Raw genomic sequence first — 27,146 nt, 5'->3', positions numbered from 1 at the left:
TTTTAGAGAAATGGGAAGAGAGGGAGAAGGACTCACACACCCACAACTGGGGACTCACACACCCCCAAACTGGGGAGTTGGCCCACAACCCAGACATGCGCCTGGACCAGGAATCAAACTTGGAAACTTCCAGTTTGTAGGCCAGCACTCAGTCCACTGAGCCACACCAGTCAGGGTCCACTGAACACAGATTTGACAAAAGAGAGGTGGAGTACCTTCGTTCCTCCCAGCTATCACTGTTCCAGATACAAAACCTTTACTACTGGTATGTCAGATAATGTAATCAAATTCCATTAGGTACTGCAGAATAAGAAAAGCATAAACTGAAAAAAATGCATATAATATAACCCCATTTAAAAACTAGTCAATGGCAAAAAGAAAAAATCTGTATGCATTTGTGTGCACATGGATCTGTACAGGATTATGTGAGTTCAGAGAAAAATACAGGATATACACTAGGTTTACATGGGTTGGGGGTAAAGACAAGCCAGTGTCAGGGTATATGGAAAAAGAAGGGGAGGGAATGCTAACAAAAAAGTCTGCACTTAAAAAATAAGAATGCAGATTTTCAGATTTATGCATCTATTTAAAATTATGTGTATGTGTTTTATATAAAAACTTAAGTAAATTTTTAAATAATAATTCCCTACACCAAGAGTAATGAATCATGACTTTAAATGATTTATTCAATTATCTCATTCTGATTGCTGCATTTATCAGCTGACATTTTTCTATACTGTGTCTCTAAAACTAATGACCCCCCATTTATCACCACCTTCACAACTTAGGCAGAGTTAAGGCTCACAGCAAGTAAGCACTATTAGCAAACACTAGCTACCAGCAAGCACATTAAGTGATATTCAATAAAAATGTACTCTACAAAAAAGCCTGAAACATCGTTGAATACACTATTATTTCAATTCTTCAATGGCCAAATACAATAAATATTAACCATGCTTATTACAGTCGGTGAGTTCTGACTAGGATAGACAATGGTAACCATTAGTACCTTGTTGAAAATTGCTGTGCACGCAGGGAAGCATACTCTAATCTTAGAAACCAAATTATTACATTACAAAAAAAAGTGTTCTCAAATCCCAGTTACTGTAGAAATAATCTATTATTAATGTTTCTCCATCTTAAAGAAAATTCCAGCTGAGATACATCTTTGTATCTAAAGGTAGCACCAGAGGTTCCTGAATGCACAGGAAGTCATCCCATCCATGCACAGAACACGGCAGTTTGTGTAAATAAATCTTACTGGGAACAGACAAACCCATTTTTTTCACACTCCATCATCATCTGTGCTTTATTTTTTAAGTTTTGTTGTTTCTGTTATTTACTTAATCAAATGGGAAACTCAATTATCCTCAATTTTTGTTAGGGAAGACACTTATTTTTCCCTAGAAGCCACTACGCTAATCTTAATAGCAGCACATACGTGTCAGGTATGTACTGTTCTATGTGCTCTACACATACCAACTTTTTTAATCCTCACAAAACAGAGCGGTTCTCACACCGAGGTGATTTTGTCCCCCCACCCTAGGGGACATATGGCAATATCCGGAGACATTTTTGCTTGTTACAACTGAAGGTTTGCTACTGGCATCTGTAGGCAGCAGCCAGGTATACTGCCAAACACCCTAAAATGCACAGGGCAGTCCCCTCACAGAATTATCCAGCCCCAAACATTAGTAGTGCTGGGCTGCAAAACCCTGCCATGTTTCTATGAGGCAGGCCCAACTGTTCCCTAAAGGAAGAAACTGAGGCCTGGAAAAGATAAGTAATTTGCTTAAGGTCACACCACTAGCAGATGGCAAAGCCAGGATTTGAACCTAACAGTCTAGCTTCAGAGTCCATACTCTTATAAGACCTTTCACGAGAAAGACCCTATTTGAGAAGCTTACCCATAACTCTCTCTCCCTCTTCCTAGATTCCAGGCTTGTTTGGGAGAGTAATTTATTTGTTCATTCATTCGAAACTCCATCTATCCGCCTGCCATCTACCTATTTGACAAGTATTCACTGAGCATCCACTCTGTGCCTGATACCATTCAAGGCAATTCTACGTGACCAGATAAGACCTCTGTCCTTGTGATAAGTTCCCCAATCACACCCCCCTGCCATCCTTACTAATCCCTTAACCTGTTAAACATGACACCTGAGCCTGGAAAGTTTTTCCCCCAGTAAAACATGAGCATGGCTCACTTCATTTCATTCAGGTCTCTGCTTAAATGTCACTTTCTTAGAAAGGCCTCCTCTGACCTTTCTAAATTGACCTCTGACAATTTCTAAATTAGCTACAGACTCTTACCATCTGTCCTGTTTCACTGCTTTATGTTTCTTAATAGCATTTCTCATTCCTAATACTATGTTATGCTCATTGTCACTCTCAGCAATAGAACATAAGCTCCATGAGAGCTCTATCTTCAGAAGTGACAGTTTACTTGTCACATAATAAGCATCCAATTAGGATTTGTTGAATGACTAGACTAACAAGCATCTTTCCAATATAACTATCTTTTCATGAATACCACTGCTCACCTGGACTTCTGCAACTGCCTCTTATTTGGCCTCCCTGCCACCTTTCTTAGCCCCTTCAATTTACCTTCTACATTGAAATCAGAATAATCTTTCTGAAATACAAATCTAATGCCATGCCTCTACTCAAAACCCTTCAATGACTTTCCATTGCTCTTAGGATAAGAGCACTAACACAGTTTTTCGGGGTCTCCTTGAATCTCTAAGCTATTTTCTTACCATTCACCTTCTCACATTTAATAGCTATTGTCATAGCAGTCATAGCTAGCATGTATTGAGTACCTGAGTGTGTGCCAGGCATTAATCTAAGGGCATTATATGTCCTAAATCATTTAGTCCTAATGCATGAGGTAGGAATTACTGTTGTATCTATTTTCAGATGGGGAAACCGAGGCACAAAGAAGTTAACTGTCCAAGGGCAACTAGTAAGTGTAAGGCCAGATGTAGCCCAGGCAGTCGGGCTCCAGAGCCCTCCCTCACACCCAGTGCACCACACTGTCTCTGTAGACCAAGGTAACAGAAGTCCATCCCTTCCTCAGCTGTGCTATTACTCCACAACTCCAGGTCTTCACATTGTTCTCACTGCTGAAACACACTTCAGGTCGTAGTTTAAACGTTCCTTCCTCTGCAAGGCCTTCCTCCAATGTTCCCTAGAATTGTTTGGATCCCCCTGTTTTCTCCTCCCATGGCATCCTAAATTTCCCATTATAACCCCCATTCTATTTTGTTATAATTACTTGGCTTCCTTCACCAGTAAATTTCAGGCTGCGTGAAGACAGGGAATATGTCTTTCTTATTCACCACTGTACCCCCAGCACCTGGCACAGACTCTGGGATATATGAGGGGCTGAGTGCACAGTTTCTATGGCACCAGCACCATGAAGCCTTTTCTAACCCCCTTCTAAAAGAAGTAATTCATTGTTTCTCTAAGAACCCTGCTCATATGGCAGACATTTTATGCTTTATATTTTGTTATATATCTGTAAGAAATAATATATGTGTTATTTTCCTAAATGCTTATAAAAATCAGTTATAAAATCATATTTATGGGATCTTTAGAGTATCCTTCACAAACTTAGCACTTAAAAAGTAATTACTGTATATAAGAGATCTCTCTGTATTATTATTATTATTTTTTTATCCTCCCCTGAGGACATGCTTATTGATTTTTAGACAGAGGGGAAGGGAGGGAGAGAGGGAGAGAAATATCAATGTGAGAAACACCAATTGGTTACTTTTCGTACATGCCCCCACTGGGGACTGAAACTGCACCCTAGGCATGTGCCCTGACTGGGAATCGAGCCTATGGCTTTCCAGTTTGTGGGACGACACCCAACCAATTGAGCCATACCAGCCAGGGCTCTCTGTATTATTTCTTACAGCTGCCTGTAAATCTACAATTAACTCAATAAAATTTCTATTTAAGAAAGAATTACTGAAAGAGAAACCTCAAGACAAAGGGCCCAGCGTGCTTGTGTGCTCTCCCTCTGGGGAGCAAAAGGCGCCATTCCCTTTCCTCCCCCCCCACCACTCCCCCGCCACCTCTCTTCCCAGACATGCGTCTCTTAAATTCTAAGGCGACGGGCAGCTGGCAGCTTGTGCCAGGCTTATCGCCCAAACCTGTCCCTATGGCCCTTTTTTCTAACTTCCCAGTGAGCTAAGACAACCCAGCATAGGCTCTCCATTGCTTCTTCTATGCCGTCTTTTTCTTGCTACTCTCAGTGGGCCTGTTCTTTCCCTTGAGGATGGAAGGGAGGGAGGGAATAATTACTGAAAGAAATGGATTGATAAATAATTACTCAAGAGTTTAAAATGATTCCCCACTATCTGGTGAAGACCAAACTCTCCAATTTAACATTCAGGGTCCTCAATAGTCTAGCTTCTTATTACCTTATTCAACCCCATCTTCTTTTCCAACTCTAACACCTCCCATTCTAATCAAGGAGAAAACTTTCCTCTTCCTCACACACCAAGCCTAGTTAGTTTCCTGTTCTCGCCTTAGGGAAACTCCCCCTATCTGCACACCTTTGACTTGCCCTTACCTTCTCCGACTCCTCTTGCCTATCCAAACTGCGCTTTCCCCCAAGGTCCAGCTCTACTCTTACCTCTCCTGTGAAGTTTTCCTCACCTCGTTTATCTCCTTGTATCTCCAAAAAGAACATAAATTTCCTGAGCCTCAGAATCAGTCCTCTACTTCCCAGAAATCCCTCAGAGTACCTACCAGAGTGTTAAGTATATAATCAATAATAAATACTTGCTAATTGAAAAAGAAGTCTCATAATAGCCATGCATATTATCAACCCTCGACCACCCACACTGACAGTGGAAGCCGCTGCATAGGATGACAATGATCTTTTTGTCTATATTTGTATGAAGTACTAATGTAGTTGTTTCCAATTTTCGAGGAAGTTACAAGGCTGCCACAAATGATCCAACTGCACAATTATTCCCTCGTCAGGCCCAGAGCCTGCTCAGCTTATCATTCCATACTAGCAAGCAACTGTATAACTTCTCCTCATCTGTGACACAAGATAAAAATAAGCAGAGGTAGTCATATTCTAAACATTTGCTGGTTCACACCTTCTCCTAATAGGGAAGTTATTGTTTGGACACCAAATATCATCTATTCTAACTCTTACGGGGCAAATATCTTGTTTATATCAATAAAGTGCTTTTGTCAATAGAATATAGTGACAATAAAAATAAGAATTTGAAAAAGAGATTTGCCAAAGAAAATCCCTATGATGATCTACTCTAAGTATAATCCAGAATTGATAAAAAGCCAAATTCTTCCCATAGTCCACAGAGATTTGCCTTGGCCTAAGGCTACTTTCCTTAAGTGGGAGATTCCAAACTCCTAAAAGTCTGTCTCGTTAGCTTCTCTTTCTCATCCAAGTGGTCAAAGTTGTCTTATAACAACATACCACACAACTGAAAAGCTAAGTTTCTCAGCCTGAATTTTTGTTTATACCTGGTAGAAGCTACAGCTTTCTCCCAGAGGGATTTCAAAACGCCTAAGCTTATCTCTAGGAAACTCTTCAAATACTTTCAGTAACCTAATGGCAACAGCTTCGCTACTAAAAAATTTCCCAACATCTTCCTGTTTTGGAAGGCCCTGATGAAATCCCCCTCCCCATAAAGGGGAATTTGAGTAAAAACACTGCCAGCTTCAAGTTCCCTTAGGCAAATTTCCAACCTCAGTGTAAGGCCATGAGGTTAAACATTTCTCAATGACGCAGGCTCCCTCAGGGGGAGGAACAAGGGGGGGAAATCAAGACTTATTCTTCCCAGTGCAGTAAATCAAGAGACAGCAGCCAACTCCTAAAAAAATAAAATATGAGTGAAGTTTAACTATATATTGTTTGCTTTGCTAAGGCCCCCAGGTAGAAGCACAGAACCAGGATGAGAGCTGTGGGATGGGAGAAAAAATGATTATAGAAACAGCAATTTAGCCAAACCAATAGCTAAATCTCTAGAGAATCCAGAATATTAATACATGTATGTTTCCAGTCACTGTATAATTTGTTACTAGAGCAACTAAAGCGTAGTGACTGAATTGGTGGCTGTGGGGTAAGGAAATGGAGTCACACATGAAGTAAATCATTAGTTAGGTTTAAAATGTATATAAGGTGGAAGACTGGGAAAACTCAGGAAAAGTATGCTTAATCAACTTCTTGGGGAAAGAGGATATAGCTAATGATCACAGAGAAGGCAAACTCATCTGAGGGACTGGTAGGGCTCTTGGACCTTTAGCCAACTGCTTTTAAGATAGAAGAATGAAATAAAAAGAGCTGTTCCCTTAGAACTGATTTATAGATCACAGAACTTTAGAGTTAGAAAAGGCCTATCACTTACAAGAAAATTCCTATGTTGAAAATACTGCTATATATGTATAATGCTTTAACTAACAAGTGGTATAGACCTGCTATGTACCAGGAACCAGGGAAACAGAAGACACCTCTCCTGCATTGAAAGACCTTACTTCTAGTGACGAGACCTGCTAGAAACGATAATGTAATTAAGTAGCTGCTCTGGTGGTTTGTACCAAGTACGGGGGAAGCACAGGAGGAGCACCTAAGTATGTCTGGAATCAGACCACATGCATTTCAGAAGAGGCAGCCCCTGCTGGGACTTGAAAGATGAGTAGAAGTTAGCAGGCTGGCAGGCAGAGAGACAAACAGTCAAAGCAGGGTGAAGATTACATGAAAAGAAACAGAAAATTAAAAGAGCACAGAATGTTCTGGAAAATAAAAGCAGTCCAGCACTGCTGGAGACTGAAGGTGGAAGTAGTAGGAGATAACCAAATAATTAGAAGCCAAACAGACAAATTAATAGTTTAAAATTTACCCCATAAAAAATTGAAGAATTCTGAGAAGAAAGGATTATTAGAATTATCAGAAAAAGTATCTTGGCAGCTGTATGAAGAACAGATTAGAAGGGTCAGGTTATAGGCAGGGAGATCAATGAGAGGCTACTGTAACCACAGTGAGAAATGAGCAGAGCCTGATCTAGGGCAGTGAGACAGAATAGAAGTCTAAACAGGGGTAGAATCTAGAATCTACAGAACTCAAGATACCAAGTCAATGTGAGGAAAAGAGGAATTATGAATGACTCTTCGGCCCTGGCGGGATAGCTCAGTTGGTTAGAGGGTCATCCAGATACGCCAAGGTTGTGGGTTTGATCCCCATCAGGGCACACACAAGAATCAACCAATGAATGCATACATAAGTACAACAACAAATCAATGTTTCTCTCGGTTTCTGTTTCTCTCTCTCTCAAAAAAAAAAAATTTAAAAATAAGACTGAGAATGGCTTCTAATATTCTGGATGGGCAACTGGTACTGAGTTAGGGAGAGCAGGGGTAGTCATGGAATGATACATAAATTTTAGTATGTAAAAGGCTAAAGTGTATGTGAGTCATCTAGATTGTCCAGGTGGGAAAAATTCACAGATTAGAAGAATTCAGAGCTCAGGATACAGACACAGACATCCTAGAGATACAGATACAGACATCCTGATAAGTGATAGCTGAAGCCACAAGTTGGGAGGACATTGCTGGGAGAAATGTATAGAGTGAGAAGAAAAAAGGGTCAAGCAGTAGCCCTGGGAAATGCTGACATTTAGAGGCAAAAGAACATAAGACTGTAAAGAGACTGCATAGTGGACAGGGAGACAGAAGTCAAGCTGGAGAGAGAAGGGTATCAGAGTTCAACTGCCCAGGATCTGAATCTTTCTTATTTGAAGGAAATTCCAGGACAGCGGGGAGGCAGACACCTCTTCCTACTACAGAAGCTGAAGAGAACAGGTAGTCTCTCAGCACCTTGGCACTGAGCTCACAAAGATAACCTAGGTCTAGCCAATAAGTCCTCCCATCTAGAACTTCAAAAACCAGGGGAATCACACAAACTTAGAAAATATAAGAAGTTATTCATGGCACTGTCCTGGTGGCAACAGCAACAAGAATACGCTGGAGACCAGGCCAGCAGCAGTGGCCAGAAGGTTCAGTGAACAGTACCAGTGAAAGAGTCCTCAGCAAACCACTTCTGTGACATGGGCATCACTGTTTTACTTTGCTCAGTTTCTGCCCTTTACTATCCAGCCTTCTGATTAAGGCTGTGCACTATCCAATAGTCTTCAAAAAAATTATTTTATGCCAAGATTAACCAAGATTACACAAAGAAACCCAAGTAATATAAAATGAGAAGAGAGCATCAAATGGGGTCAAAGAGTAAAGAAAAATCAAGTAAGAGGCCTCAAATGGGCCCACTGCATAGTGTGACTAGGTGATCTGGGTAAAACTGTTCACCTGTGTTATCTCATGCCATCCTTACGACACCTTCTAAGGAAGATAAAACAGGTACTACATCCTTATTTTTTTTTAATTATTTAATGAAAAAAATTGAGGCTACAAGAGATTAAGAAGATTGTTTAAGGTCGCACAGTTCTTTTTTCTATCCAAGGTCGCCCTCGAGAAAGTTATTTTATAGATGTTCATTTAAGGAAATGTTAAAGTCTATACTGATTCTTATACCAAATATTAACTAATACAGATGACGACCACATACGGTTCCCAATATTGGACTTTCAGCTTTTTCTTTTTTTTTCTTTTTTAAGATTTTATTTATTTATTTATTTATTTTTAGAGAGGGGAGGGAGGGAGGGAGAGAGAGAGAAAGAAACATCAGTGTGCGGTTGCTGGGGGTCATGGCCTGCAACCCAGGCATGTACCCTGGCTGGGAATCGAACCTGCGACACTTTGGTTCACAGCCCGCGCTCAATCCACCGAGCTATGCCAGCCAGGGTGACTTTCAGCTTTTTCAATGTGGGCAATATAAAGAGAATCCTAACAAAAACACTGGGATCCTTGTAGACAACCACCCAGAAACATACCCCAAGGAACAAGAGGCTCCTTGTCATTCACCATTCCCATGGCTCCTTCACTGGTCATTACTTAAAGAATACATCATCAACTGCAGGACTCAAGTAAAATAATAAGGAATCTTCTATCCCTAACCATGAGAACCACTGTGGGAATGAGAGAGGTTGAGAGCTATCAAAAGAAGATGATTATTTCTCAACTTCATTCCTTTGGGATATGTCACAGCCAGGAAGGGAGAAGTTGGAAAAAAGCAGCTTTCACAAGCTGCCAAATCCATGTCCTAGTCCCAGGGGATAATTAGCCAATGGGGTTTTGTGGAGTTGATGTCATGCTGGCAGAGGCTAACGTTTTGTGGTTGAACATGTAGCCTCTTGATATTTAGCTACAAGGCTAAAAAGGATGACATCCTGAAAAGCCAAGAAACTCATACCCATAACACCACCACTTAACAATTTGAATCTTAAAAGTAATTTGTAAACTTTAACTGATCCAACTTGATCTGAATAGTTTACAAGAGCATTTGTTAAACTACAAATTTTCTAAATCTTATTTTATGTAACTTTTGTTAGAAAAAGAAAATGTTAAGCACTTCCAAAGAACAAAGACAATTTAGAAAGCTTAAAGTAACAAAAGAAAGAACTTAGAAGAAAGGGAAATTATTCCAAGGAATAAAGTCTGTTTGTGGTACTTTAATCCCACTACCAGCACACCAAGCTTAAGGCTGGCTGACGTCTTTATGAAAACAATTTTTGGAACTGAGTACACTAAGCCAAGAGCTTTCAGAAGCACCACATATCTCACAAAAAATTGTCTACCTTCACCTTAAAAGTACTCTGAGAGACAGGAGGTAAGAAATCAGCAGGTAGGGATAAGTAATCAGACACTAAACTCTTGATTTGGGCTTAAGCTATTAAATTTCAAAATGAATGCCTGCCATTTTAACAAAAATTGTTAAGTCACTTGACTTAAACATGCCACAATGATCTCCCGAACCCTGAGAGAAAACTAAGTACAGTAAAAAGAATAAAAAATTAACCTTTAATCAATTACTGAAACATACAGTGCTCCCAAATATGTGTTAGTGCCCTATGTGAAACAAGAGACAAATTTTGGTTCAACCCTGAGCAGAGCAGTATCTAGTGATACGGATACAAATACTCTGTAGGTTTATATATCTTGACTATTTCACAAAAAGTGAGGATAACCTTTCTCAAAATGAATGAAAGAGAAGAGAACATGATATCAAAAAACATGACCTCTGTATCTTATAAAGGAACTAGAGAGTCATCCTCAACAAGACAGTCTATGCTTGCTCTATGAGGAATAGTTTGGTTGGGGGACCTGAATACCGAATGTTTTAGGAGTAGCTTTCTTCTTCCCAATCTTTCCAATATTTCACATTCACTGCATTCATTCATTAACATACATTTATTTAGCACCTACTGTATATAAAGCTAGATAGATGGACATAAAATGGTAAAACAAAACTAACAGTAATGGATAAAATATCCACCTTCACAGAGTTTATAATCCAGTGAGAGAAATACACACTAAACAATCAAAAAATCCCATAAATAAACTATAATCTCAAAGTATAGGTGCGTGAAGAAAAAGAGAGTGAGAAAGAATGAAAACCACTGGAAGGGAGAGGCATTCTCCGAGATCTGAAGGGTAAGCAGTAACGAAACGGGTAGGAAATCGGAAGGAAAGAAGAAAGGTGGGTGGAACCCAGAAAGCAAAAGGGCAAAGAACAGGAGTGAGGCTGAAGAGGTATAGGCAGGAACAGAAAAAGTGAAACCATGCACACTGGGAAACTAGCCAGCGAGTGCATGAGTACAAATATCCCCTTTAAGACTGAACATCATCTGAATCCTCATTCTAAACTATCTAAACTAGAATAGGATCCCTATGAAGGTGGGGACCATATGGTTTTCTAGATTCTCAAACATCCTTCATGTAACATTTAGCAAATTCCACAATTACATCAAACAATATTTTTTGTTTATATTTATCAAGGCTTTTCTAAAAATTTCATATTAACCACCTTAGTTGGAGGTAAATATAAATTTGGTTAACACGGAGTCGACTGGCCAAAGCCTGACTCCAAGGATCATCAGAATAAAGCTAATGGTAGATTATTTGCAAACATCTCACAGACTGACTTAGCAGATACAAAGCTCAGCTGTTTAGAAGTCCCTGCGAGCGCTGTATTACAGAGCTCAGAAGGAAAAGGGTAAGGAGGCCAAGGACTTTTTCCTTACCCGAGTCAGCAAGGACCTTCCCGTGGAAAATGTTCCTACTGTAAACACACACGGGTTCACAGAAACCGTTTGCTACATCAGAAAAAATCTCCAATGCATGTTTATGGCAAGACACTCAGGAGGTTTTGGTTAGTTTCAAATATATGGCACTGGTTTTGGCCATAGGCGCAGTCAGAAATCTTACTATACTGTAATTCAAAACAGTATCCTTTCTAATACTTTGAACAGGTACAAGAGTCACCATTAAAAACAGGGAAGCTTCTAGGCAAAGGTTAGGGTTCATAGGAAGGCTTTCTAAATAACTTAAATGTGGGGGGGAGGACAGCTCTAGGCAAAAAGGAAATCTAGGACAAAAGAATTTAATATAGGTATTCAAGAGGAGGAAAAGGTTATTTTTTTTTTGGTTCTAAACTATTATGTCATAGTGTTCTGAGGGAAGAAGAAGGCAGGGAGGGAAGAAGGCAAAAAGGTAGACTATGTCGTAAGAGAAGAGAACAGAAGAACCTAGGCAAATTGCATAGCCTGTCAAGTGCTACTACATAATTACTTGGGGATAAAGGATTTCAAATTCATGCAGAAAGTAATATAATATAGTGGTAAAGAGCATGGATTCTGAAGCCAGATTACCTGGGTGTAATTTTAGCTCTACCACTTACCAGGTGTGTGTCATTAGACACATTGCTTATCTACTCTGCATCCTCAATTTCATCATCTATAAAATGGGGTAAGAGCATCCATCTCACATTGCTGTTACAAAGAGTAAAAGAATTAATACATGTAAGAAGTTTGGAACACTGTCTGGCACATGGTAATTCTATTTAAGTGTTAGCTACTATTTTATTTTAAATACATTTTTATATTTTTACTGGATTCTTAGAAAATCCACTTAGAATTCCATAGTCTAGAAATGTCTCTCTTATGTTTGGGGTTTGTTTAGGTTTTTTCATTCTTTTTGCATTTCCCTATTTGGTCTCTACCACTTTTTAATAGTTTGTTTTTTAAAACATAAGGCTGCCCTAGCTGTGCTTAAGGGGGATAATAAAATATTTGTCCACCTGTGCGCATGTTTTGAATGAGAAATACTCAAACCCTGGCTTTAGGCATGGTCAGGCCCCCAAACTGAGTAAGGGCAGGAGAAGAAAACCTCAGGGAGAAAGCTCAGGAGCCACCTACAGAGCTGGTCTTTCTGATTTAGGGATTATCTTTCAGAACTGTTCTCAAATCTGGAGGGTTTTGTGTGATTATAGCCCATTTCCTGGAGGATATCAGGGTTGGGAGACAGAGGTGATGCAGAATTATATAGCACATTTCCTGGCAAGATACCAGGGTTGGGAGACAGAGGTGATGTATGTGGGAAAGAAGTTCACACTCTTGGGTGGGTGGGTGGGTGGGTGGGTGAGAGTGAGAGAGAGAGAGAGAGAGAGAGAGAGAGAGAGAGAGAGTGTGTGTGTGTGTGTTTTAAAGATTTTATTTTTTTAGACAGAGGGGATGGAAAGGAGAAAGAGTGGGAGAAAAACATCAGTGTGTGGTTGCCTCTCACTTGCCCCCAACTGGGGACCTGGCCCGAAACCCAGGAATGAGCCCTGACTGGGAATCGAACAGTGACCCTTTGGTTCACAGGCCAGTGCTCAATCCACTGAACCGTAACAGCCAGAGCTTGTTTTGTTTTTTTAAGCATACCTAGCAGCACTACCTCCTTTTCATCTTTTGCTTACTTCCTTCAAGAGTCACTTTAACTACAACCTCCTAGGGCTCGATACTCCATAGTGGAGGTAAAAGGCAATCAAGCTGACTTTTTATAGCCAATGGAACATTTTTCTGTTGTACATAAAAGGAAAAATAACAATAAAAGCCAATAGAATGTGCCACAAACTTAAAAATATTTAGAGCCATTACACCCACTCACAGGTTTTGAAAAAGCACAGCAACAGAATCATGCTAGTTCAAAAGCATAACACTGTCTAAAATTATCAATCTTATTTCACTTTGTAAACTAACTAGAAAGAAAAGGGAGATAGAAATTAGCAACAGAAGTCAGAATTCCTAAGCTAATACTTGAAACAGTTGTTAGCCAATACTAATAAAAAAGAAGGATTTAACCTAAAGGTCACTTTATGCTTACAAGAACTAGAGATAATTTTTATAAGTTTTAAAATCAATTTTATTGAAGTTTAATTTTGATAAAATAAACCACTCATTTAAAGCACACAGTTCAATGTGTTTTGACAAATGTGTATATCTGTCATAACCACTTTGACAATTAAAGATACACAATATTTTCATCCCCTGAAGTTCCCTTACGTCCCTTTGTAGTTCTCTTCTCTTTCTACTTCTGGACCCAGTAACTATTGATCTGCTTGCTGTTTTAGTTTTTATTTGTTGAATTATATTGTATTGATTATGCTACTACATTTGTCCTGATTTTCCCCCTTTGCTTCCCTCCACCCAGCACCCCCTACTCCCTCAGGCAATACCCCCACCATTATTCATGTCCATGGCATAAGTTCTTTGGCTACTCCATTTCCTATGCTGTACTTTACATCCCCATGGCTATTCTGTAACTACCTATTTGTACTTCTTAATCCCCTCACCTCTTCACCCTTTCCCCCATGCCCCCCTCCCATCTGGCAACCATCAAAGCACCTTCTGTATCCATGATTCTGTCTCTGTTCTTCTCGTGTGCTTAGTTTGTTTTTTAGACTCAACTGTTGATAGATATGTATTTTTGCCATTTTATTATTCATAGTGTTGATATTTTTCTTTAAAAAGTCCCTTTAACATTTCATATAATAATGGTTTGGTGAGGATGAACTCCTTTAGTTTTTTCTTGTCTGGGAAGCTATTTCTTTGCCCTTTGATTCTAAATGATAGCTTTGTGGGATGGAGCCATCTTGGCTATAGGTCCCTGCTTTTCATGACTTTGAATATTACTTGCCAGTCCCTTCTAGCCTGCAATGTTTCTTTTGAGAAACCAGCTGACAGTCTTATGGGTACTTCCCTGTAGATAACTAACTTCCTTTCTCTTGCTGCTTTTAAGATTCTTTCTTTATCTTTAACTTTTGGCATTTTAATTATGATGTGTCTTGGAATAGAACTCTTCATTTGCATTTTGTTTGGGACTCTCTGCTTCCTGGACTTGCATGTCCATTTCCTTCACCAAATTAGTAAAAATTGTTTTTTTTCAAATAGATTTCCAAATTTTTGATCTTTTTCTTCTCCTTCTGGCACCCCTATGATGTGAATGTTGGACCTCTTGAAGTTGTCCCAGAGGCTGCTTATACTATCTTCCTCTTTTGAAATCTTTTCTCTTCTTGTTCTGATTGGTTGGGTTTTTTTTGCTTCCTTATGTTCCAAATCATTGATTTCATTCTTGACTTCATCCACTGTACTGTTGTTCCCTGTAAATTGTTCTTTATTTCAATTAGTGTATCCTTCATTTCTCACTGGATCTTTTTTATGTTGCTGAGATCCTCGCTAAGAGATCCTTGAGATCCTTGTAACCAGTGTTTTTGACGCTGCATCTGATAGATTGCTAATTTCAATTTTGTTTAGTTCTTTTTTTTGGAGTTTTGATCTTTTCTTTCATTTGGCCATGTTTCTTTGTCACCTTGTTTTGGCAGCCTCCCTGTGTTTGTTCCTATGTACTAGGTAGAGCTGCTTTGACTCGGGGTCTTGGTAGCATAGCCTAATATAGTAGGTGTCCTGTAGGGTCCAGTGCCACAGCCTCCTCTATTACCCAAGGTGGGAACTTGAGGTGTACCCTTAGTGTGGGCTGAGTACACCCTTCTCTTGTAGTTGAGCCTTGATTGCTTTTGGCAGACCAAATGGGAGGGATTTACTCAGGCCAGCCAGCCGCAAGGATTGGCTGTGACCTCTTACCACCGATCTCTTCCCCCCATGGAGGATTAGCTGTGCAGGGGCAGGATGGTGATGATCTGATACAATCTATAGCTATCCACTGGGTGATCTGGCCCTGGGTTTTCCTGAGTGGTGCAGGCCAAGGTCAGTCCCCACTTGTGTTTTTCTCAGGGCCACCCTGCCTGAGCTGTAAAGCAATCTGAGATGGCTGCTACTTTTGCTAGGCTTGGAGATTCCCAGGCCAAGCAAGCTGTGAATCTATGCTGGCTACTGCTAGTGTCAGGTATGGGGCTCATGGAGGCCAGCTGTTACTTTTGTGAGAGGATTTGAGAAGCTGTGCAGCATGAGCAAAGACCAGCCATTTCCTTTTCATAAGGAAAAGTAGCTGGGTTGGTCCTGTAAGTTGTGGAGCTGAGTCTCTAGTGATCTCCAAGGCAGTCAAACAGTGTTAAGCCATGTTGATGGAGTCTCAGATATGGCACCAGCTTGCCAGTGATGTGGCTCTGTGGGGGGAGGGTTTCGAAAGGGGACCATGGCCTCTGCTCACCTTGATGCCAAATACTTCAGTTTCTCCCTGGGTACCACTGGTGCCTTTCAAGCTGCTACCCCAGTGCTAGAGCTCAGAGGGAGGGAGTCTCAGTAGCTGAGTCCATGTAGGTGAGTCTGTGTGTAGGTTCTTCAAGAGGAACTGCTTGGGGCTCCAGAAGTTTCTTCTACCAACTTAATCCCCACTGGTTTTTGCTGCCAGAAGTTGTGGTGACTTGTCTTCCTGGCTCTGGAACCCCGGGCTGGGGGGCCTGGTGTGGGGCTGGGGATTCTCACTCCCAAGATATCCCTGCAAAATTTTTATCCACCAAACACAGGTGAGGGACCAGCCCACTTCACATCTGTGCTCCTTCTACCAGTCTGGATGGATGTGGCTTTAATTCCGTAGTTGTTAGACTTCCACTCAATTCGATTGCTGATGGTTCTGAGTGACAGCTCTTCTATATTTAAGTTGTAGTTTTGATGTCGTCGTATCTGCCTACACCGCCATCTTGACCAGAAGTCTTCATACAATTTTTTAAAGTAAGATATAATTCATACACCCATTCCATTCAGCCTTTCAAAATACACAATTCAGTAGTTTTTAGTACATTCCCAATGTTGTGCGACCATTACCATTATCTAATTCCAGAACTTTTTCATTACCTCCAAAAGAAACACATTCGTTGGCAGTTACTCCCCATTCATGATCCCATCCCCTGTCACCAGGCCCTGGCAACTGCTAATCTATTTTATGCCTCTATGAATTTGCCTATTCTGGACATTTCCTATAAATGGAATCATATAGTATGTGGCCTTTTTGACTATCTTCATTCACATGACATAATGTTTTCCAGGTTCACTCATTTTACAGAATATGCAAGTACCTCATTCCTTGTTATAGCTGAACAATATTCCATTGTAAGGACAAACCACATTTTTAAAAAAGATTTTATTTATATTTAGAGAGAGGGGAAGGGAGGAAGAAAAAGAGGGAGAGGAACATCAACATGTGACAGAAACATCGACTGGTTGCCCCTTTACGTGCCCCAAATGGGGACTGAACCCACAACCCTGACTGGTTTTGCCCTGACTGGGAATTGAACAGGCGACTTTTTGCTTTGTGGGACAACACTCAACCAACTGAGCCATGCTGGTCAGGGCCATACCACATTTTGTTTGTCTATTCATCAGTTGACAGACATTTGGGCTGTTTCTACTTCTGGCTAATGCTGCTATAAACATTTATGTACAAGATTCTGTGTGGACAAATGTTTTCAATGTTCTTGAGTATATATATACATTGGAGTAAAAATGCTGAACATATGGTAACTCTATGTTTAACTTTCTAAAAACTGCCACAGCATCTGCATTTTTAAATTAAACATTATTTGATATACTTTTGGATTCACATACAGTTGTAAGGAATAATACAGTGAGATCCCATCTTGTGTATCCTCTACCAGTTCCCCCCAAATGACCACATCTTATAAAACTAGAGTGCAACATTACAACCAAAATATTGACATTTATATAGTCAAGATATAGAACATTTCCATCACTACAAGGATCCCTCATGTTGACCTTTTACAACCACATCTACCTTATTTAGTCACTGACAACCATCAATCTGTTCCCCATACATACAATTTTATCATTTTAAAAACATTATATAAATGGAATCATATAGTATGTCACCTTTTGGGACTGGTTTTTTCACTCAGCATAACTTCCTAGGGACTCACCCAGGGTATTTTATGTATCAATAGTTTGGTCCTTTTAAAAAATTTTAATCGCTGAGTAGTAGTATTCTACAGGCTGCATTTTTAAAAACATTATATACCCAGTCAGGGTACATGCCTGGGTTGCAGGCCATGACCCCCAGCAACCGCACATTGATGTTTCTCTCTCTCTCTCTATCTCCCTCCTTTCTCTCTCTAAAAATAAATAAATAAATAAAATCTTTTAAAAACACACACACACAAAACATGTTTCTTAAAAAAAAACATATAAATGGTATCATTCAATGTGGACTGACTTGAGTCTGGCTCCTTACATTCAGCATAATGTTGTTGAAATTCATCTATTTTTAAAAATGAATCAGTAGTTTGTTCATTTTTACTGCTAGTTATTTTCTACTTTATGGGTGTACCACAATTTATCCATTCACTTGTTGACAGACATCTAGGGTTTTCCAGTTTGGGGTCATTAAAAATAAAACTCTGTTATGAACCTTCATGTGCAAATGTGAATGTATGTTTCCACTTCTCTTAGGTTAAGACCTAGGAATAGGACTGCTAGGTTATATAGGAAATATGTTTAACTTTTAAAAAAATGTCACATTGTTTTCCAAAGGGATTATGCCATTTTACATTCCACCAGCAGTACCTAAATTCCCATTGCTCCATATTCTTGCCAATACTAGGTTTTTTAATTTTAATTATTCTAGTGGGTCTTTTTCAGTCTTTTTAATTTTAATTATTCTAGTGGGCATGTAGTGGGCCAATACTAGGTCTTTTAATTTTAATTATTCTAGTGGGTCTTTTTCAGTCTTTTTAATTTTAATTATTCTAGTGGGCATGTAGTGGTATCTCACTGTGGTTTTAATTTAAACTTCCCTAATGTCCAATGATGTTGAACATCTTTTGTGTTATTTTGTTATTGAGAGTGTTTCTCGGGGGTTTGAGTCTTTTTTTTACTCATTTTTTGTTTTTCAATTACAGTTGACATACATTATGCTAGTTTTATATATCAGGTATACACCCCAGTGATTACTCACTATGTAACTTACTAAGTGATCATCCTGACATACCTCACACCCATCTAACACCATACATAGTTACTAGAATATTATGGACTATATTCCCTATGCTGTACTTTACATCCCCATGACAATTTTGTAACAACCAATTTGTACTTAATTCCTTCACCTTTTTCAGCCATCTCCCCAACCACCCTCCCATATGGCAACTGTCAAAATGTTCTCTGTATCTAGGAGTCTGTTTCTACTCGGCCTGTTTGTTTTGTTTTTTTAAATTCAATTGTTGATATATACATATTTATAGCCATTTTACTGTTCTTTTTCTTTTACTCTTTTCCTCTTCTTCTTAAAGAAGACCCTTTAACATTTCACAAAGTACTGGTTTGGTGGTGATGAAATCCTTTAGTATTACCTTGCCTGGGTAACTCTCTATCTATCCTTCAGTTCTAAATGATAACTTTGCTGGGTAATCTTGGTTGTAGGTCCTTGCTTTTCATCACTTAAATATTTCTTGCCACTCCCTTCTGGCTTGCAAAGTTTCTGTTGAGAAATCAGGTGACATTCTTATGGGAGCTCCCTTGTAGATAACTAACTTCCTTTCTCTTGCCGCTTTTAAGATTCTCTCTTTAGCCCTGGCTGGCATGGCTCAGTAGATTGAGCTCTGGCCTGAAAACCAAAGGGTCACAGATTCGATTCCCAGTCAGGGCACATGCCTGGGTTGCAGGCCAGGTCCCCAGTGTGGGGCATGAGAGAAGCAACCACACATGGATGTTTCTCTCCCTCTCTTCTCTAAAAATAATAAATAAAATCTTTTTTTAAAAAATATCCTCTCTTTGCCTTAAACCTTTTGCATTTTAATTATGATACGCCTTGGTGTGGGCCTCTTTGGGTTCATCTTGTTTGTACCTCTCTGTGCTTCCTGGCCTTGTGTGTCCATTTCTTTCACCAAATTAGGGAAGTTTTTCAATTTCTTGTCCTCTCTCTCTCTCTTCTCCTTCCGGCACATCCAGGATGCAAATGTTGGTACATCCGAAATTGTCCCATAGGCTCCTTACACTAGCCTCATTTTTAGAAATTTTTTCTTTTTGCTGTTCTGATTAGGGTTTTATGCTTCCTTATACAGTCATACCTCGGTATTCATCAGCTTTAGAACTCATCAAACCTGGTACATGCCACATTTTGATGAGAAAAAAAATGTTTCAGCACTCAGCACTTGTTCATCACTCATTTCACTTGCTAGAACTTGTATGAGTCATGATGCCACCCCACAAGAGAAAACATTTCATCAATCGTTGCTTGCTTGCCACTTGTTGAAACAAATTAATGATGAGTACCAAGGTACCACTGTACTCCAAATCGTTGATTTGACTCTCAGCTTCATCTACTCTACTCTTGATTCCCTGTGAATTATTCTTCATCTCAGTTAGTGTACCCTTCATTTCTGACTGGTCATTGTTTATACTGTTGAAGGTCTCACTAAGTTCATTGAGCATCCTTATAAATAGTGTTTTGAACTCTGCATCTAGTAGCTTGCTTATCTCCATTTTGTTCAGTTCTTTCTCTGGAGTTTTGATCTGTTCTTTCATTTGGGCCATGTTTCTCTGTCTCATTTTTGCAGCCTCCCTGCGTTTGTTCCCATGTATTAGTGCTGCTACGTCTCCCAGGCTTTGTAGAGTGGCCTAATGAAGTAAGTGTTCTGTAGAGTCCAGTGACACAACCTCCCTGATCACCCAAGCTGGGCACTCAAGGTGCATAGCCTTGTGGGCTATGTACACCCTCCTCTTGTAGTTGAGGCTTGTTTGCTGCTAGCACATCAATGGAAGGGATTTTCCCCAGGCCAATCACCTGCAAGGACTGACTGAGACCACCGACCATGGTGGAGGATCAGCTATGCAGGGGCCTATGCCACAGAGCACCACTTTCTCTGATGGGGCTCTGGTGCCCACTGAGTCTGCTGCTTAAGTGTATTGTTTATGGAGGTGGTTGGGTGGTGGTGCTTCAATGTGCTCTAAAGCTAGCTCCGGGCCCTCCCGATGGCTGCTACTTGTGCTGGGCTTGGAGGTACCCAGACAAGGCCAAGCTGGGAACCAAGGCTGGCTGCTAATAGTGCCAGGCCTGGGGCTACTTATCAAGAGGTACAGGGGTACACTGAGGACAGATGCTGCTTGTTTGAGAGATCTTAGGAAACATAAGGCAAAACATAAGGCAAGAGAGGCCATTTGTATGGAAAAGCCACTGGAAATGATTTGGATGGGCCCATCTTGTGGGGTGGGGTGATGCCTCTGGGAATCACCAGGGTGGGGCAAAGAATGTAAGCCAGGTTGATGGAGTCTCAGATAGGGTGCCTTCCTGCCAGCTCTACAGGGGCAGGGCTCAGAAAAGAACAATATAGTCTTTGCCAGCACTTCTGCTTGGGGGGAACCACCCTCCCAGCTCTCACCTTGATGCCAGATAATTCAGTTCCTCCCCATATGTCTCTGGTGTCTTTCAATCTACTGCCCCAGCACTGTAAGTGAGCCCAAGTAAATCCATGTTGGGCCCTTTAAGGGAAACTGCCTGGGACTCCAGAAGCTCTCCAGCTCCCTTGGCCTCAATCCCCACTGGTTTTTACAGCCTGAAGTGGGGCTGACTCCCTTCACTCCTCATGGGGCCTCTGCAGCCAAGATCTCCCTCCCAATTTTTATCTGCCATATGTGGGTGCAGGACAAAGCATTCCATGTATCCACCCCTCCTACCAGTCTCAATGTGGCTTCTTCTTTAATTCCCTAGTTGTGGGACTTCCATTCAGCCAGATTTCAGGTGGTTCTGAATGATGGTTGTTCCGTTATTTAGTTGTAATTCTGATGTGGCTGTGGGAGTAGTTGAGTACCATGTTTACTATGCTGCCATCTTGATCGAAAGTCTTGGTTCATGTCTTAGGTTTCAGTTTTAAGAGTTCTTTATACATTATAGATACAACAGCTTTGTCAGATACGTGTATTGCAAATATTTTTCCCCCACTCTACAGCTCGTCTTCTCATTTTCAACAATCCACAAAGAGGAAACAATGTCTTGTTTTTTTTAAATATGGAAAGCTTCACGGATTTGCGTGTCATCCTTGCACAGGGGCCATGCTAATCTTCCCTATATCGAGGAAGCAATGTCTTTAAACTTCATGAAGTCTAATGTAAGAATTTTTCTTTTATAGTTCAGGCTTTTTGTGTACTTTAGCTTTTACACTTAGATCTATAAACCATTTCAAGGTAACTTTTGTGTATGGCATGAGGTAAAGATTAGTGGGTTTTTTGTTTTGTTTGTTTTAGGAGTTTGGGAGGACAAAGATAGACAGTTCTTCCAGAATTCTTTGTTGAAACGGTTTCCTTTCCTGGTTTATCAGCTTTTTTTAAACAAAGGGAAGAAAAATAAAATAATACTTCTAAATACTCAAAACTACTGCCATTTCAGCAGAACAGAAAATTCCCACATGTTTCCCATGCCCCTATACCTTCCCACCTCAGAGAGAATAGGCCTGAGCACCAATGGTTCAGAGAAGAAGCAGTTTAACTTCTAGACAAGTAAATGTCTGTTTCTGAAGCCATTACTTGAATTCACACAAAAAGGAAAGAAGAGAGTAAGCCCTCATCATTTTCCCAAGATGTTCTGAGATGTGAATATAGCATTCTCATGTATAATTGTTCTGTATGGTTTCAACCAACATCAACAGAAGCTACTAACAATATGGCCTTCAGCAACACAGAGGGGTAACTTAGGAAGTGCAAAGAGCAGTACTTTGAAAATCAGGACATGAGGAGTCCAAGCTATGTAATCTTGGTTAGTCACTCAACATCCTCAGTCCCCAGTATGTTCATCTGTAAAATGAAGGTTTTGTGTCAGGTCATTTCTTAAGGTTCCTTTCCAATGAAACACTTTAAAACACCAGAAGAAGACTATTTGTTCTTTCTTCCAGAAGTCAAGAAAAATGACCCCCCCAAAAAAAGATGTCAAAGTGTGAACATTTGTCAAATGGTGAAAACTGTACTAAGAACAATTTTTCTTTTTTCTGTTTCCTATTTTATCCAATGTGTCCATACTAATTAGACATCATATAATCTTTCCAACCACTGTAGGCTTATCTTTTATTTTTATCATTTTGAACAGTGCTTACTGCCCAGGAAATACAAGAAGTCATCTTTATTTCACGTGTTCACCTAAAAAAAAAGGTCATTAAAAAAATAAAATATCTTTTGGAACAATACTTCTGAACTTTAATATGCACCTGAGGATCTTGTTAAAATGAAGATTCTGACTGCACATCTAAGGTGGAGCCTGAGACTGTACATAACAAGCTCACAGGTGTTACAGATGTTGCTGATCCTTGGAACACACTATGAATAACAAAGTTTTAAAAGACTGAAGTCACAGTATCTGTCTGGATAGCCTAATTAATGTTAAAGCTCTAAGTTTTCAATACTCTACACAACCAAATATTTTATAAATTAGTTTTATGGCACCAATTTGAGGAATATAATCTAATCAATTCTCAAGAGAACATACTAAATATGACAATTCAGAAAATCAAGGTAAATTTAACTAAAACTTTAACTCTTTCAGAGTTCTAGGTCCTATTTATAAAGCAGACATGAGGCAATATGAGTTATGGCTTTTTGATAAAGAGTACATGGGTTAACTATGTATGGTGTCAGATGTGTATTGAGATTTAGCATGTTATGTAATGTCTCATCACTAGGGTGTATACCTGAAACTAATATAATAATATGTCGACTATAATCGAAAAATCTTAAACTAAAAAAAATTTTTTGAAAGAGTAGATGAGTTGTTATGAAAATATCCACATCTACCCTCAAAGTCAAAGAACAAAGTATATTATATAAATTTACATTCAAATAATTTTAAAATTTTTATACTAACACCACTATTTTATGCCTAAGAGAACTCAAACTATTCTCACACATCAGGAAAAAAACTGTGTGTTTTCAGTTTATAAAAACATCTGAAGGGTTCAGCAAATTGGAGTAAGCTAGTGTGCAGCGGAAGGCTCTACAGCCCTGGCTGGTGTGGCTCAGTGGATTGAGCAACAGCCTGCAACCAAAGGGTTGCAGGTTCGATTCCCAGTCAGGGCACATGCCTGGGTTGTGAGCCAGGTCCCCAGTAGGGGGCACTCAAGAGGCAACCACACAAATGTTTCTCTCCCTCTGTTCCTCCCTCCCTTCCCTTCTCAAAAAATAAATAAATAAAATCGTTTAACATTTTTAAAAAAGGGAAGGCTCTACGTCTCTGCCAAGAACATGGCCTAATACAAACACTGCAAAGATAAATTTCAATAAATCTTACAAAACAGAAACAAAGGCAAAAAGTGTAAAAGGGATTTATACAAACTGGACTGGTCAGAACGAACAGCTTAATGGGATGAAGTGCCTCTTTATCATGCATTGTTTGGTCAGTGGAGTGCTTTGACTACAGAGGTCCCAAAGTGAACAGTTCTAGCTCCTAAATCAAAACACTATGTTTTCAGCCATTTTCTCTCTTTTAACGGTAGCTATGGTACGTACATACACACAAACACACACACACTCCTCCCTCTCTCTCTCTCTCTCTCTCCCCTCCCATTTAATATGGGTTTTATTTGACTACAACAGAAATGAATGCTTATGATAGAAAATCAGAAAAAAGAAAACAGTAAAACTCAAAAGAAAAAAAAATCCCCTATGAAATCCCACTTACCCATTCTGATGTAGAACCTTATAGCCATTAATTTAGGATTATATGGATAAATGATAAAACATTTTCCAGATCTTTAAATAATCTTATGGCTACATTAGTATCCAAGAATCTGAATGTACAATCAGGTATTTAACCGATCTCCTACTGTTAAAATCTCGGTTGTTTTGCTCTGGCTGGTATAGTTCAGTTGGTTAGAGTGTGGTCCTGTAAACCAAAGGTCACAGGTTTGATTCCCAATCAGGGCACATGCCTGGGTTGCAGGTTCCATCTCTGGTCAAGGCATGTGCAAGAGGCAGCTGGTCAATGTTTCTCTCTCACATGGATATTTCTCACCCTCCCTCTTTCCCTCTCTCCTCTTCTCTCTAAAATCAATAAGCATATCCTCAGGTAAAAAGTGAAATAAGTAAAATTTTTACTATTATAAAGAATACATGTACTGCTAGAATACACAGATTTGTACATATATAAAATTTTACATATTTTTAAATAATTTCCTTCGAACAAATTCCCAGAAGTATTCCAAGGTTAAATTTTTTTTTAATTTTTATGAGTTGCCAAATATCAAGAAGACGTGTGGCAAGTTGTCCAACTATCCAGGAAGATTGAAAAATAAATAAAATGGCCCTGGTTGGTGTGGCTCTGTGGATTAAGTGCCGACCTGTGAACCACAGGGTCACTGGTTCGATTCCCAATCAGGACACATGCCTGGGTTGCAGGCCAGTCCCCAGTAGGGGGCATGTGAGTGGCAACAATACATTGATGTTTCTCTCCCTCCATCCCTCCCTTCCCCTCTCTAAAAAATAAATAAAATCTTTTCAAAAAAATAAAATGTAGCTGCATCTAATTGCACTCAAAATCCTAATAACAACAAAAACCATAACATCAAAAATCAATAAAGCATTTACTACATGCCAGAAACTGTTATAAGCATTTTACATATAGTAATTCAATACTTACAACTTCCTGAGTTGGCATTACTACTATTATCATTATTATTATTACTATTTTACAAGTGAAGTAACAGGCACAGAGAGGTTAAGTCATTTGCCCAAAGTCACACAACCAGTTAGTAGCAGGGCTAAGAAACCTGGACTCCAAAGTCCATGCTCTTAAACACTATACCTACTCTTCTAAAATTTTTTGATGCTGGGACTCCTTTACCCTCTTACAGTTACTGAGAACTTTAAAAAGCTAATGTATAACACACTTGTTTATGTGGGTTATACATAGCAGTACTTAGAATAAATTAAAAATAAAAAAACTTAAAAGATTTATTACTTAGCACTGGCTGGTGTGGCTCAGTTGGTCAGAGCGTCATTCTATAAACTGAAAGGTCATGGATTAGATTTCCAGTCAGGACACACGGCCTAGTTGCAGGTAGGGTCCCTGGTCGGGGTGCAGACAAGAGGCAACCAATTGATATTTCTCTCTCATATCAATGTTTCTCTCCCACTCTCTGCCCTTCCCTTCCCCCCTCTCTAAAATTAATAAGCATGTCCTCAGATGAGGAAAAAGATAAGAGATGTACTATTAAAAACAAAAAAACAAAAAAACATTGCAGGTTCGATTCCCAGTCAGGGCACATGCTTGGATTGCAGGCCAGGGCCCCCAGCAACCGCACACTGATGTTTCTCTCTCTCCCTCCCTTCCTTCTCTAAAAATAAATAAATAAAATCTTAAAAAAAAAAAAAAAACAGCAATAAGCCCACTACATGTTAACAAATATTTTTATGAAAAATATTACTTTCCAAAATTAAAAAACAATAGTAAAAGAAATGCCACTGTTTTATCATTTTTGCAAATCTTTTTTATGTATAATTTACTAAGAGGCAGCTGAATATTCACATATGATACTGCAACTCAACCTGTTTGAGAAATTGTACATCATGTACCTCTGGAAAACTACATTGTACACTCAATGAGAAAACAATAGTAAAAAAGGCAAATAACATTTTACTATAAATATATAGAGTTTCCATCTTGCACCCATTGAAAAGGATGCCCACGGAGGTCCCCAGGCCACACTCCGAGAATTAAATCATTTATTTAAGAATTATTATTAAGTGCATATTATGTGCAAGGGCCTCTTACAGGCACTGAAAACAGCAGAAAACAAAAGAAAAATCCCCCACTTTGAAGTATTTAGATTTTAGATGGGAGAGAGCAGTAATCAATAAAAAAACAATCATGTCTTCTGTCAGATAACTGGTATGAGGAAAAATAAAAGCAGAATCTTTAAAAATAGGATGAGTCAGGGAAGGCCCAACAGAATAAGTGGCATTTGAACAAAGATCTGAAGACGGTGAGGAAGCAAGTCATGAAGCTACCCAGCAAAAAGTGCTCCAGGTACAAGAAACCTCAAGTACACAAGCCATGAAACAGGAGAATCCCCTAAGGTGTGCAGGGATAGCGAAGAGGCCACCACAGCTGGGGCAGAATAACCAAGGGATCCGGAGGAGATGCAGTCAGAGAGTTATAGGAGAAGGGGGAAGGTCATGCAGAATCCTGTAGGCACCATAAGGACTTGAGTTTTTTCGGTGAACGAGAACCACTGGAATGTTCTGAGTGAGGAGACATATGATCTGACTTTCATTTTAAATGAACATATACAAGTAGTGACTGACATGAGATTAAGGATGCCCAACACCCCGATACCCTAAGTTCAGCCTGATACTGCTCTTTAGTTTGTTGAGGACAAGACAGAAAAAATTGGTTTTTGTTGTGGATGGCAGAGCAGGGGGTTTTAGTATTTTTTTCCTTGTTATTATAAAGAAAATCCTTTCAAAAACAACGCATGTGGTAATCATAAAAGTGAAGTTAAAAAAAAAACAAACTATGAGACTCATCTTTCTATAATTTGGCACTGTCTAATAAAGCTAAAAGTGTGGTTCATGGTCTTGACAGCTTGTCTTATCCAAAAGGAAACAAGAGGGAGGAAAAAAAGATAGAGACAGACGGATAAATTCAAATTTCTTTGATCTGGGTCCTAACTCTAAGAGGACCCAAGATAAATCAGTGAGTCAGAGAAAGAGGAGTAAGATGTAATCCAGAACACTGATGACAACAGCTGTCTGTCGGCCTACCTGTCTTCTGAGATCATC

At 39.5% G+C, this 27,146-nt stretch overlaps 1 protein-coding gene and 1 non-coding gene across 2 annotated transcripts in view; both read right to left on the bottom strand.

Moving 5' to 3' along the window:
• Positions 1–27,146, bottom strand: part of MRTFA (myocardin related transcription factor A) — a 100,454-nt gene that overhangs the window by 68,127 nt on the left and 5,181 nt on the right. The gene's annotated exons all lie outside the window — the stretch shown is intronic.
• LOC123816282 lies at positions 21,385–21,486 on the bottom strand. Its single transcript, XR_006785248.1, has one exon. It is a non-coding gene; the product is annotated as a U6 spliceosomal RNA (small nuclear RNA).

Source organism: Phyllostomus hastatus, unplaced genomic scaffold (genome assembly GCF_019186645.2).
Source record: "Phyllostomus hastatus isolate PE091 unplaced genomic scaffold, TTU_PhHast_1.1 phas_contig_198, whole genome shotgun sequence".
NCBI lineage: Eukaryota > Metazoa > Chordata > Mammalia > Chiroptera > Phyllostomidae > Phyllostomus > Phyllostomus hastatus.
This window is presented reverse-complemented; position numbering and strand designations above follow the sequence as displayed.